General features: G+C 45.3%; 1 long non-coding RNA gene across 5 annotated transcripts in view; it reads right to left on the bottom strand.

Moving 5' to 3' along the window:
• Window positions 1-849: 849 nt before the first annotated feature.
• LOC307006022 overlaps window positions 850-14,829 on the bottom strand; it is a 47,719-nt gene continuing 33,739 nt past the window's right edge. For all 5 annotated transcript variants that reach the window (XR_013799378.1, XR_013799379.1, XR_013799380.1 and 2 more), the window contains 2 exons: window positions 5,065-5,291; window positions 850-1,326 (listed from right to left, as the gene is read on the bottom strand). This is a non-coding gene — a long non-coding RNA (uncharacterized lncRNA). The remainder of the gene's footprint in view (window positions 1,327-5,064; window positions 5,292-14,829) is intronic.

Below are 14,829 nucleotides of genomic sequence, written 5' to 3'. Positions count from 1 at the left end.
TATTTAAAGGAGAGTTGTGTTCACGGCAGAGAATCATGTTTGCTGTTAAAGGAATAGCTCATTCAAATATGACAATTATGTAATCAATAACTCACCATCACGTCGTTCCAAACCAGTATGCTGCTTTTTGATCTGTGGAGCACAAATGGATGAGTGAAAAACAATTTAAGAACCATTAAAATATAATAACAGTAGTTCAAATGACTCGTGAGCTATATGATGCTTTGTGTGAAGAACTGAAAGTCTTACTCTCTCTGAAATTACATCCGCATCCAGACACAAAATGCAGCAAACACCTTTGATTCTTGCATTCAAGAAATAAGCAGGCTAGTTAAAGTGGGCATTATAATTACCTACCAGAATAATAACACATGCAATTTAACAACATTTGAAGGAAACTCTATCGCCGCCTTGAGAATTGAGGTTTATTAGACCCAGGGTTATTGTCGTAAACAAACTATTAAATGTTTTGTTAATTGAAATGAATCTAAAAAAAAAAGTAAAAAGAAAATACATATTAGATGAAAAACAAACTAAATGAAAATTAATTAAATAATTTGACTCACTAGAACAGAAAATTAAATAAAAATAAATTAAACGATGACAAAAGCACAACAAAATTATTAAAAATGAAACAAAATATGAATTAAACCTAAATAGTAATATAAATAAAACAACTAATATAAATTACAAAATCACATAATTAATATTTTCAAATTAAAACTGAATATATATAAAAAATAAAAATAAAAAGTATTACAGTATAAAAATAATACTTAACACTGACATGTAAGTGTAATGCATTTACATTTATGAACTAACACAATATGAATATATACTTTCAATGCAATGTCTCCGTGGTTGATACGTGTAGATATGCTTGTGCATACAGTAATCTGAAGCATATTAATGTATTGCCAAAGCGCTGGCACGGATCAAAACCCTCTCAGGTCCAAATGAGCTCAAGCTGCTGCAGGCGCCAACATTTATTTCATTGCTTTTCAATTCGGTGGGCCATTTGTCCGTCTCTCAATGCCTGCGGGTTATGTTCTGTCTGTCGGAAAGATGGCACGTCCCGCAGGGCAGGTGAAAGGGGCCTGTGTCTGGTGGCCGTCCGGACGCTGCGTTTATTAACACCATGAACATGGCTGTAGGTCCACGTTTGGATTGCAATGAGAGAAAAATGGGAGCTCCATCCAAACTCAACACTCAAAGTTAATCATCGTCATCTCGTGATTCCCTCCCAGTCTCCGTCTCAAACAGCCGGCGGGATCGAGCTGAATGTACGGTCCACCCAAAAGCCACCGATCTCCTCGTTTGCCTTGACTGATGGAAAACATTAAGAACATGTTGAAATGTCATGTTAGTCTTCAACTCTCTTTGAGCTCACGCAAGCAAATAACGGTGCCAAACTTCAGCGGCCAACCCTTCCAAGAAGTGAAGATTAAAAATACATGCTTGCATTCAACTTGAGAATATTTAGTCCACCAGAAAATGGATGATTTGTGTTCAAGGGTGTGTGAATGTTTCATTCAACTCTGTAAAATACAATATTTGCTGTGCCACTTTTTAAGTCTGGAGCTATAACGGACTGTGTTTACATTCATTAAAGGTACACTTTTCAACTTTTTTTTTGTTCAAAATTTAAAAAAAATTATATGATGAGTCAACACATCATCAATCCTTCTTCTAAAGCGTTTTTGTCTTACCCTGATTCACTATGGTAAGTCTTCTATGAGAGTTTATATTTTCAGCCTGTTCTCACGTAAATGCGTCTCTATAGCACACAATTTATACGCGAATGTCATGATTCTGCCCTTGTGTCCTTGATTTTCTCTAGTCTTGAGGCAGGATCATGACAGACCCATGTTTTGTGTGCAAGCACATGGCCTGTTTGGGCCATGTGCTTGTGTTGTCTCGTTACATAACCCACCCCCTTGTTATCCTCGTCCTGTGATTATTGTCTAGTCAGTTTCACCTGTCTTCGTCATTAGTGTTCCCTATATTATCCCCATGTGTTTGCTGTCCTGTGCCGGTTCATTATTTGATGTTGTGAGACCTAGTGAGTATTCTGTCAAACGTATTGTCTGGTAAGAGTTCGGATTCTGTGTTTGTTTGTTTGTTGTTCTGTAATCTGTCTAGTCCTAGTCAAGTTTAGTCACCCTTGTCCAGTCTATGTTTTGCCCCATCGTGGGTTTTGTTTTCCCCTGTTTTTTGTCATCAATAAACCTTGTGTTCTGCAAGCTGTCTGCAATTGGGTTCATCCTGAAAATCGTAACAGAATGAACCGGCCATTACAGAACCCAGCAGACAGTGTGTCTTTTCCCACTATTCTACAACCGACTGACCAGGAACTATGGTGGCAGTCAGCTATCGCCGACAACATAAGGGGCAAGCTTCCTTTCCCTCCCCTGTTGAAGTATGCCCAGGTCGTGGAGGAGAGGAGGTTTTCCTTACCGGAGATCCTGGTCAATCGCTACCTCATCGCGGGTCTCAATGTCCCTCCTCCTCTGGCTGAACGGGAGAGATTGGTCCATCGCCCGTTCCGCGACGTGGTGGACTGTTTGTCTCAGAAGGAGCTGCGGGGTCCCACCGTGTCTTCATCGCCTGGCATGCTGCCCGTGATACCGGAGGGTCGCATTCTGGCTGTCACGACGCTTGGGGACAAGGCTTGTTCCACCACGACTCCTGAGACACCATCCGTGTCCATCAGTCTTTGCGGAAAGCATGGAAGACGTCTGTCGTGGGAGTCTGCGTCGGAGTCGTCCTCCACCGAATCCTCCCTGCCTGCGGTGGGCTCCCCAGTTCCTGCAATGGCCTCCGCTGCGCCCCCCTTACCGGTCACAAGTCCGGCTACGGCTTCTGCTCCGCGGCCGAGAAGGAAGAGGGGAGCTTTCCGTCCTCCGTCTCTGTCTTCCCCTGAGTCCACGATCGTTCTCCCACTCGCTGCTGCAACAGAGAGCGCTGTTCCCAGGCCTGCTGCTGTGAGCAAGGTTCCTGAACCTGCTGCAGAGAGCGCAGTTTCTAAGTCTGCGTTGGAGGGAGTTGTTCCTGAGCTGGCTGAAGAGAGAGCTGCGGCCGACTCTGCGGCAGAAGCGGTACTGCGGGCTGCATCAGCTCGTCAAGAGATGCCAGTTGTCGTTGCTGCCAAAACTTTGTCTGAATATTTGTCTTGTCAAGATCCTGGATGTTCCTACCAGAACTGCAATGTCTTTTAGCCCCGAGCCAACTGCGTCTGAGAGCGTTGTTCCCAAGTCAGCTTCAGTGAACGCTGTTCCAGAGTCAGCTTCTGTCGACGCCGTTCCTGAGTCTGCTGCGGAGAGTGCCGTTCCTGGGTTTGCTGCAGAGAGCGCTGTCCCTAAGTCTGCCGCTCACACTGCTGTTCCTGAGCTGGTGACGGTTCCTGAGCCAGCGTCTGCCGAGCCGGTGTCCCCTGACAAGATGGCCGCCGTTGAGTCGGTGTCCACAGCCGCCTGCTACACCCCCTATCATGTGTCCTGTTTTGTTACCTGTTGTTTCCCCCGTCAAGAGTAATGTTCAGTCCTCCACTGTACCCCTTGTCACTGTTCAACCCCGGACTGTTTCCCTCAAGGCTTCTCCTCATGTGTCCCCATCCAAGTCTGCCTGGATTCCTCGCCCTAAGTCCTCACCCTGCAAACCTAAGACCCCCAGTCCTCCTATCCACCCTGGACCACCCCCCATGAACTCTGTGTTTCCTCCGCCTCCCCTTCCATGTTTGTTATTTTTAATTTTTCACCCTAACCCTGCCATTGTGTATTCGTGTATGCCTTTGTTATTATTTGTCATGTATTGTTGGTTTGTGTCTTTGTCAGTCTGTCATGTCCCGTGTTTAATGTTCCCTTGAGGAGCGTCTGGAAGCCGAAGGGTTCTGTCATGAATCTGCCCTTGTGTCCTTGATTTTCTCTAGTCTTGAGGCAGGATCATGACAGACCCGTTTTGTGTGCAAGCACATGGCCTGTGTTGTCTCGTTACATAACCCCACCCCCTTGTTATCCTCGTCCTGTGATTATTGTCTAGTCAGTTTCACCTGTCTTCGTCATTGGTGTTCCCTATATTATCCCCATGTGTTTGCTGTCCTGTGCCGGTTCATTATTTGATGTTGTGAGACATAGTGAGTATTCTGTCAAACGTGTTGTCTGGTGAGTTCTGATTCTGTGTTTGTTTGTTTGTTGTTCTGTAATCTGTCTAGTCCTAGTCAAGTTTAGTCACCCTTGTCCAGTCTATGTTTTGTCCCCTCGTGGGTTTTGTTTTCCCCCGTTTTTTGTCATCAATAAACCTTGTGTTCTGCAAGCTGTCTGCAATTGGGTTCATCCTGAAAATCGTAACAGCGAAAATGAGTTTTTACGTGCATATGATACGCAGTTTTCGTGTGCATTTGATACGCACTTCATTGCGTGTAATACACACGCACCCCACACCACTAATCCGAACCAAACGTATAATACACACGCACCCCACACCACTACTAAACCTACCCTAACCAACCCATTTTTATTACTCAACAGGAGAGTAAGGTATTTTATTGAACAGATAAACTGCTATATGTAGCTCTCTAACAGAGTTCAGTGTGAAGCAGTATCTATTCTGGAGGGTCATATTTATCCGCAGTCCCAAAACATTTTTTAGAACAATTTTTAGCTTACTACAATAATTAATAAAATATTTATAAATAAAATATTAACCAAGATAAGAGAACCATGAACATGTGAATGTGTTGATAAATTATGTAAATATTAACTTGAAATCTAATATATAGCCTACACTCTCAGAAAAAAAAAGTACGCAAGCTGTCACTGGGGCTGTACCCTTTTTAAAAGGTACACTGTTGTCCCTTTTAGGCACGAATATGTACCTTTTAGGTACAAAAGTGCACCTTTTAAGAAGGGTACAGCCCCAGTGACAGCTTCCAGATCCTGGAATTAGTTGACGGTGTAAAGCATTCACAGTGTCAATGGCTTCGGCCAGCTCTCCTCCTCAAACGCTGTGTGTTCTATGGTGTAAAATGCAGGGCGTTTCTGTAAATGTCAAGCTCTTGGCACTCACGCCACAGCAGATGGGGAACAAAGAGGAAAGGGAGAGATGAGGATGTCGGGAACGTCGTGCCGCGCTCCCCTGATGAATGAAGATCTGGACTTGTGTAGAGTTGGAGCCAAACGCAGCCGATGAACTCCAGGACACTCAGTAAATCACTGGGCGGCAGTCAGGAGGTCATGAACTTCACCAACAATCAATTCTTCTCATTTTGATCTCGTTTTCCTCTCTCTCTGTCTCTGTCAGGGTGAGAATGAAAACACAAATGAGATCTAATCAATTTTTCAATAGTTTCTGGACATATTCAATAGTTTGCTGAAGATTCCAGCTTTCAGATGTTTCTTCTGAGATAAAGAGTTATGAAACAGATTTTGATTCAAATGTTTTTGACAAATATCAGCCACAAAATGGCCTCATCTCAACACAAAGTTCAAACCTAATGAAACTTGGACACCAGGATATTCTGAGAATGCATTGCAAAAACGGCCAAACTCCACCATTAGGGGGCGCTATACAGTAAATAAATAAAAAAAACATCAAACTTCAGATTTTTTATTATCAAACTTCAGGACTGATCAAGTTGAAATTGATGTGCTGCATGTCTTAAATTAAACAATGACACACCAATAAAAATGGCTGCCAACAGCCAATCGAAACTTGGCAGCCTAATTTTAATTCTGAGCCATGTGATATTTTTGTATCATTGATATACTTTTGTAATTTTTGTTAATATGTTTATAACCTAATTTTACTTTTTATTTAATTTTACAAAAGTAAAAAAAAAAAAAAAAAAATTTTCGTAAAAGTTTTTTTATATTTTATATTTTATTTCTGTCCACATTTATTTTATTTCAAGTGACAATTTTTTTAATGGTTTTGGTTTTAGTTTTAGTTGTTCTGAGTGTCTTAAAATTTTGACCAAAAATAATCAAAAATAATTTTGAATGATTTGAAACTCTTTGGCAAATATTAGCCAATGCATTTTCAGGTGTGACCCATAATGCCTTATTGTGATGTCCAGGATTTTATTTCATAGTGTTTTATTTTCCTTTGGCTCCTACAGTATTTTCTCACAAGCATGAATGAATGAAACATCAATTCAGCTGAAGTTGATCCTTTAACGAAGCATAATGGAAGCATTCATTACGTCTCCTAAGAGCAACAACTGAGCAATAACATTTTCCTCTGGGTTTGTGATTTCTGTCAAAAGCTGGTGGTTTGAAGAAATGATCTGAGCTCGTTTAAATTTACACATCATCTGCATGTGTGTGATCGAAAGACAGAAAAATAGAGAAGAAGAAGAAAGAATGAATGAAGAGGAAATGTGTGTGTGGTTTTCTGCAAAGCTTGTTTATAATTCATAATTGCTTTGGCCTGGGGACGTGCCAGCTGTATGAAACCAATTCCATCTGTTGGAATCACGCATGCGAGGTGAGAGACGGGAATACTGCGCACAGGCTATAAATGCAGGAAAGCGTGCGGACAAACTTACGCTCGCAATCATGCATGCGCGCATACGCATAAACATGCACATTCTGAACACACACCTTCAGGCCATCTGTGATACGGCTCATTGCTCGCAATGCTCTCCAAGTCATGGTCAGGATCAAACACAGCGCTCATGTAAGCACAACACACACTCAAACTGTTTCAGGGATGTTCGAATCACTCAAGTATTGTGATGGTCCGATAGAGATTTCGCTCAATCAAACTACCATAAGAAAAATATAAGCAAAAATAAAACAAGCCAGCAACAAGTTTATCACATTCGAACACTAGATGATTGCTTTCCATATTGTGAACCTGGACCACAAAACCAGTCACATGGGTTAATTTTTTGAAATTGAGATGTATACATAATATGAAAGCTGATTAAATAAGCTTTCCATTGATGTGTGGTTTGCTAGGATAGGAGAATATTTGAAAATCTGGAATCAGAGGATGCAAAAAAAACGAAACATTGAGAAAATCGCCTTTAAAGTTGGCCATTAATGTTCGCGATTGTGCTGCATTCACTCACAAAAATAAATGCGTTATATATTTACGATAGGAAATTTACTAAATATCTCCATGGAACATGATCTTTACTTAATATCCTAATGATTTTTGGCATAAAAGAAAAATCTATAATTTTGACCCATACAATGTATTGATGGCTATTGCCACAAATATACCCGTGCGACATCTGACTGGATTAGTGGTCCAGGGTCACAATTATGTCATACAAACAGAACTCCTCAGGGCACTGGCAATAAGCAGCCAAATAGAAATATGCATTTGAATTATGCATCTTAGAATTATGCATTCGATGTCTTAAAATGCAGCACTGAGAACAGATCCTCTATGTTTCACTGATTTCACTAGTCATTTTATTCTCTCCAGTAATTCTTATAATTTAATGAACAGCTTTTTTTCATCTCCCCAACTGACTGTTATCAGCCCGGCCGCGGCTGTATTTATTCGCTGCCTTTGGCTGTGATATTTCCCCATAACGATTCTGAGAAAAACGAAAAAACCATTTCATATTACTCCAGCCAAAGCAGGACATAAACTCGTTTCCTCTGATCTGCATTTGAGAGGTTGAGCGAGCGCCAGTGGGAAGAAGTTTTAGATGAGAAAGAGGCCGAGCACATTTTCTGTGTAAACGCTGATTCCAGGCATCTCCTGACCTTTGACCCCGTTCAATATCTTTGATCTCTGTACCGAGAGAAAATGTAAATGAATGACGACGAGGATGGCGCTGTGAAATGATTGGATCACTCATCATTTTGTCGACTTTTAAGCAAGCGTTGTAGAGCAAAATTAAACATTCATCAAGCAAGCATCAAATTGGAGTAAAGATTGTCTTTGGAGTAAAGACATAAAATATAGCAGTTATTCAGTTATTGGTTGGTAACTTTACTGGGAATTGAACTAATAAACGGTTTAAGAATGAAAATCTGACCCTTGCTAAATGTGAGCAATTCAAATGTAAGGCAAACAGATTGTAAAAGAATAGATGTGACTCATGTTATAATAATAAATCTAGAATACTGTATATGTACTGTATATATACTACATTTATTATAATAAAAACATATTTAAGCAATATAAATTTAGTCAATTTCTGGCCTTGTCCAGATAATAATAAATTGATACAATAATAAAATTATAAATTGAACTCTGATCATCATCACCAACGATTGAATGAATGAGATGTGAATGCCTCTGAATCGCTGTCACATGACATTCACACACATGTATATATGCATTAACGTCTCGGGTTACGTATGTAACCCTTGTTCCCTGAGAAAGGGAACGAGACACTGCGTCGGTTACGACACTAGGGGAACGCCCTTCAGCGTAGCGCGTCTGAATTTATGAATGAAACCGAATCCAATCCTATTGGCGTTGCGTGATGACGTAGAGTGTGACGGCATAAGCGGATGTACACAAAAGCACGCCGGCACACAGGAATGTCAGCTTTTGCTATGAAGCAAGTGCTCCAGGCGGGGTAAGGTGTGGCGAACCGACGCAGTGTCTCGTTCCCTTTCTCAGGGAACAAGGGTTACATACGTAACCCGAGACGTTCCCTTTCGAGGGAACTCGAACTGCGTCGGTTACGACACTAGGGGAACGAGATACCCACTATACCACAACGAACCCCGCTCATTCTAGTGTGAAGCTGTCTTCAGGCACAACTTAGGACGAAAGCACTCGTGCACCGGGTGTAGAGGGAAGGTCCAGACTGTAAAACCTCATGAATGTGTGCGGAGTGGCCCAGCCAGCCGCCTCACATATGTCATGGATAGAAACCCCTGAAAGGAGGGCTCTAGAGGACGCCATGCCTCTGGTGGAGTGAGCCCTCACAGCCATAGGTGAAGGCAAATTGCGCACCTGATAGGCCAGGGAAATAGTCTGAACGATACAGTTGCTGATGGTCTGTTTAGAGGCGGGAAGCCCCTTCTTGGGCGACCCAAAACACACCAGCAACTGGTCTGACTTCCGCCATGAGGAGGACCTCCGGATATAACACTGCAGTGCTCTGACAGGGCAGAGCAGATGAAGTCTCTCCTCATCCGCCGTCACGTGAGGTGGTGGATGAAATGCCTGCAGAACCATAGGCCGTGCCACATTAGATGGCACTTTGGGCAAATAGCCGGGCCTGGGATGTAAGATGGCCTTAACGTTGCCTGGAGCAAACTCCAAGCACCCATAGGAAATAGAGAGCGCCTGGAGATCTCCTACCCTCCTCAGAGAAGTAATGGCCAACAAAAAGACCACCTTAAATGAAAGGTTCTTGGCCTCAGCCGACTCCAGTGGTTCGAAGGGGGCCTCGGCCAGCCCTTCGAGAACCACTGCCAGGTCCCAAGAGGGAACCCTGGTGCGAGTCGCAGGTCTCATCCTCCAGGCTCCACGGAGGAAGCGTACGACCAGGTGATGCCTCCCCAGAGGACCATCACTCAGAGGAGCGTGGAAAGCCGCAATGGCAGCCACATAAACCTTGAGTGTGGACGGGGTAAGCCCGGCAGAAAAGCGGTCTTGGAGAAACTCCAGTACTGAAGCCACTGGGCAGTTAACTGGGTCCAAATCACGCTCTCTGCACCAAATGGAAAATACATTCCACTTAAGGCCGTATAACTTCCTCGTGGAGGGAGCTCTGGAAGTTAATATGGTTTCGACCACTCCAGCTGACAGGCCGGCTTCTAGGTACTGTGCCCCCTCAGGGGCCAGACCCACAGTTTCCACAGCTCGGGTCGAGGGTGGAGAACTAAGCCCTCTGCCTGGGACAGCAAGTCCCTCCTCAGAGGGATCTGCCATGGCGGGCCTGCCAGGAGTGAAATGATGTCCGAGAACCATACTCGGGCCGGCCAAAACGGGGCTACTAAGAGTAGACTGACTCCGTCTCGACGGACCCTTTCCAGAACTGCTGGGAGCAGAGCGATCGGGGGAAAAGCATACAGACGTAGCCTCGGCCACGTCTGTACTATGGCATCCAACCCCAGTGGGGCTGGGTGCGTGAGGGAGAACCACAGTGGACAGTGTGTCGTCTCTCGAGACGCAAACAAGTCCACTTCCACCGGGCCGAACCTCTCGCATATCAACTCCACCGTCTCGGGGTGGAGTCTCCATTCCCCGGGCCTCAGCCCCTGCCTCGACAGTACGTCTGCTCCCTGATTCTGGTCCCCCGGGACATACATCGCCCTGAGAGACGATAGTCTCCGCTGGGACCACAGGAGGATCTGATGCGCCAGTCTGCACAGAGGGCGCGACCTCAGACCCCCCTGGTGGTTCAAATAAGACACAACCGACGTGTTGTCGGTTCTCACAAGGACATGGCGACCATGGAGGTCTGGCAGGAAGCTCCTCAGAGCCCGGAACACCGCCAACATTTCTAGGCAATTTATGTGCCAAGAGGAATGATGGTCCTGCCAGAGGCCTCTCGTAAAACGGCCGTCCATGACCGCGCCCCAGCCCGTGAGGGAGGCGTCTGTCGAAATAGATACTCGGCGACATAACGCTCCCAATTTGGGACCCTGGGACAGGAACCAAGGCTTCTTCCAAATTGACAGGGAACGAAGGCATCTGTGCGTAACCCTTATCAAGCGGAATGGGTTTCCCCTCGGGGAAAACCCCTTGGTTCTCAACCACCACTGTAAGGCTCTCATGTGTAGCAGGCCAGAAGGTATCACGCTGGACGCTGCTGCCATGAGACCCAACACTCTCTGAAAGTGTTTGACAGTGACGGCCTGGCCTAGCTTTATCCTGGACACTGTGGTCAGGATGGACTCGATCCGAGCAGGAGACAACTGAGCCTGCATCGTGACCGAGTCCCACACCACTCCCAGGAACGTTGTTCTCTGGGCTGGTGTCAACACGCTCTTTTTCGTGTTGAGTCTTAACCCCAGGCTCTGGATGCGGGCGAGGACGACATCTCGATGCCGAATCGCCAGCTCTCGCGACTGGGCCAATATCAACCAGTCGTCGATGTAATTTAGCACCCTGATGCCCTCGAGCCTCAGGGGTGCTAGAGCTGCATCCATACACTTGGTAAAAGTGCGAGGGGAGAGTGCTAGGCCGAACGGAAGAACCCGATATTGGTAAGCTTCGCCCCCGAAAGCAAACCTCAGGAACTTCCTGTGAGATGGAAGGATGGAGATGTGGAAGTAGGCGTCCTTTAGATCTATCGTGACAAACCAATCCTCGGATTGAATTTGACTCACGATGATGGGAATAGTGAGCATCTTGAACCTGAATCTCCTCAGAGACCGATTCAGATGCCTCAGATCTAAAATTGGACGCAACCCTCCATCCTTCTTTGGAACTATGAAGTACCGGCTGTAGAACCCGGACTCCCTGTCTGGTGGGGGAACACACTCTATGGCCCCTTTTTCCAGCAGCGAGTGAACTTCCTGTTCCAACACTAGACCCTGCTCTGGGTGCACTGAAGTCCAGACCACCCCGTTGAATTTTGGTGGGCGGACCCGGAACTGCAGTCTGTACCCAGTTCTTACAGTGCGCAGGACCCAAGGAGAAATGTTCGCGAGGTTTTGCCATGCCTCTGCAAAATTCACCAAGGGAACCAGCCCCTCGGGGCTGGTGTCCAGTGTTTTGTGCAGGTCTTTGACGGCCCCCTGAAGCGGAGAACCGGCAGGGGAGAACCGACAATGACCCACAGTGTGCGAACCTGAACACTGACTGACTGCAAGCCCTCGGGGCAGACAGACCAGTGTGTGCTCGCTGGGAGCTAGCGTGTCCCGAAGTAGGGCTGCAACAAACGATTATTTTGATAATCGATTAATCTAACGATTATTGGACCGATTAATCGACTAATCGTCGATTATATTGACGACTAATCAGTAAGTTTGGAATGATTATTCAGCCTTTTCAATAAGTTAAAACATTGAGTTATACATATTATAATCTTTAAAAAAAAAAAAAAATCACTTCAGCTTTTGAAATGGTGTTTTAATGAACTTTAATGAACCTCCAACTAAACAGGTCAACAAAAATAAATCAGCTGCATTGCAGACAAAAATATGTTTGAATGTAAATATCTCTTGGCAGTAGTATTAAGAGCTTTATTTCTAAAACCAAGTGTTCAGTTAGTTTAATGAAAAGCAGTAAGTAACTTGTGTCCTTTCTGCACTGGCTTTTTTGGATTTTCAAATAAGTGCTGAATTAAAATGAAGGAAGGTCAGCATATCAACATGTTCACGTGACAAGCTTGCTCTTTTTTGTGAGCAAATGTTTCCTGCAGCTGAGAAGATCCGTTCTGCTGGAGTGGATGTTGCAGGAATGCAAAGAAAAGATCTTTTTTGCAAAGAAAAAACATTTTATTTTAACTCTCTTAGTGGTTAAACTGTTGTTTAGTCATCATCTTTACTGGGTGTTTAGTTTGAAATCTAGAAGCAATTCACACTAAGGTAACAGTTTAATTTGTAAACATTAATGTATTTACTAACATGAACTAACTAATATGAGCAGCACATTTGTAACATTATTAATTTTTGTTAACATTTTTGTTCATGTTAGTTCATTGTGTTTATATTAATGAAATAGCTAACGTATTTACCTAATAGTGTTACAATAATAAAAACAGCCCTGACTCCTAAGCTCGATCAAGCTTTATTCTATGCAAAATAAATAATCACATTACTGTATTTATATTATAATTTTTTAATATTATCACTTTTATTAATGGTAGTATTGCATTCTCTAATAAAGAGATTTACAACTATTTAGTTAGCTTCACCTGGAGATTGAACACTCACCTCTCACCGGCTCCTTTTGATCCGGGATGCTTTCTCTTAAGTGCTCCAACATATGTTGTGCTCCCGTGAAACGCAAGCTCAGCCTTGCATGTATTGCACATGACAGCATTTTTAGTTGGCAGTTTTGTGAAACTTTCCCACACCTTACTGGTCCGAACTCGTTTACACTCCGCCATAATTCGCCGTTTATTTACTGTCTATGTAATTCGCGCTGTTTTTTCTTCTACCGCAAAAGCATTTAACGGCTGCATTACACTCTAGCGCTACAGCGTCGTAGCGGTCAAAATGCGATATTGCAGGCCCATACATTGGTCACGTGAGATCAAACGACTACTCGACAACAAAGATATTTGTCGACAATTTTTTATTGTCGACGTTGTCGACTATGTCGACTAATCGTTGCAGCCCTATCCCGAAGCGTCAGAGACGGCGGGATACTGACGCCAGCTTCCCGAGGGCCCAGCGAGAGAGGGGACCACAATCGCTCTCTCTCGGGGGGGGCGGCCCTTTGAGGTCTCGTAAGAGCTAGGACCTCTTTCCCTTAGCCTTCCTGGACTGAAGGACGGTCCTCAGATCCGCCCTCTCAGGTGGCTGCGGGTACGAGCGACGTCTAGAGTCCCAAGCTTTTTTAGGGGGAGCTCTAGAGGCGACACTCGCTTTCTGTGCCTGGCGATGAGAGGAACTGGTAGACGGCTGTGGCTGTTCTCTAGCAGCCGCCCTCCTGGACCTTGAACGGCGAGGGAGATATTGTTTAAAAGCTTCGCCCTGCTTTTTAACATCCTGAAACCTGTCAACCACGGCGTTAACGGCTTCTCCAAACAGACCCGAGGTTGAAACAGGCGCATCAAGGAGGAAGGTCCTGTCCTTCTCCTTAATGCCAGACAGGTTGAGCCACAGATGTCTCTCCGTGGTTACCAGAGCTGACATGGAGCGACCGATGGCACGGGCCGTCTCCTTGGTAACCCGGAGGGACAAATCTGTGGCCCTGCGAAGCTCCGCAATATCCTCAACCGAGGGACCTTCGCCTTGGTCCATGTCCCTCAACAGGTCGGCTTGGTACGCCTGCAAAATAGCCATCGTGTGCAGGCTCGCACCAGCCCGACCTGCCGCCATATACGCTCTGCCCACCAAAGCTGATGTGGTGCGGCAAGGCTTAGAAGGCAGCGCCGGTGTCTTCAGGGATGACGCAAGGTCGGGTGAAAGGTAGCTAGCTAGTGCTTCCTCAACCCGAGGCATCATCCCGTATCCCTTATCCCTAGCCCCCACGACATTACTGTAGTTTAAAATCGGGGGGTTAGACAGGCGCGCAGAAAATGGCCTGTTCCAAGATTTACACAACTCATTGTGTAAATCCGGGAAGAAAGGGAGAGACCGGCGTGAAGGTTGCGTGCGGGGCTGCAGGAAGCGCTCATCGAGCTTGCTTTTAGGACGCGCTTCCTGCCTTTCCTGTGGCCAAGAAATATCAAGCTTGGCCACAGCCCGTGTTAAAACCTCCACTAACTCACCATAGCTGGGTGCAGGCTGAACAGTACTGTGTCTTTCACTTAGATCCCCCTCCTCAACATTAATCACATCTAATTCCTCGGAATCAGAGAGGTGTAAAACTGCATCATCCCGAGCGGGAGAAGCCGCGAGGCGGGCTCCCGAGCGGGGAATAGGGGAACCTGAACTCTCAGACGAAGAGTGGGAAAGTGCCTCGGCAGTCCCACTGTCGTCTAAAAGATCTCTCTGCGATCCCCACGATGCGAGGCGCCGCATTGCCTCGGCAGATGCGGGACCCGTACCGCGGGGAGAACGCATTTGGCCATCCTCGGAAAACAAAGCCAACCGAGAACGCAGCACTCTCACTGACATCAACTCACAGTGAGCGCAAGCAGCCCCCTCGAGAGCTGCTTGAGCGTGCTGCCTTCCCAGACAAGACACACACAATTCGTGTGTATCCCCAGCCGTGAGAAAGCGTGGGCATGGGAACACACATTTAGAAAACTGTTCACTTGCCATGATGAGACGAAATATAGGATAT

This window comes from Phoxinus phoxinus (genome assembly GCF_949152265.1).
Source record: "Phoxinus phoxinus genome assembly, chromosome: 10".
Lineage (NCBI taxonomy): Eukaryota > Metazoa > Chordata > Actinopteri > Cypriniformes > Leuciscidae > Phoxinus > Phoxinus phoxinus.
This window is presented reverse-complemented; position numbering and strand designations above follow the sequence as displayed.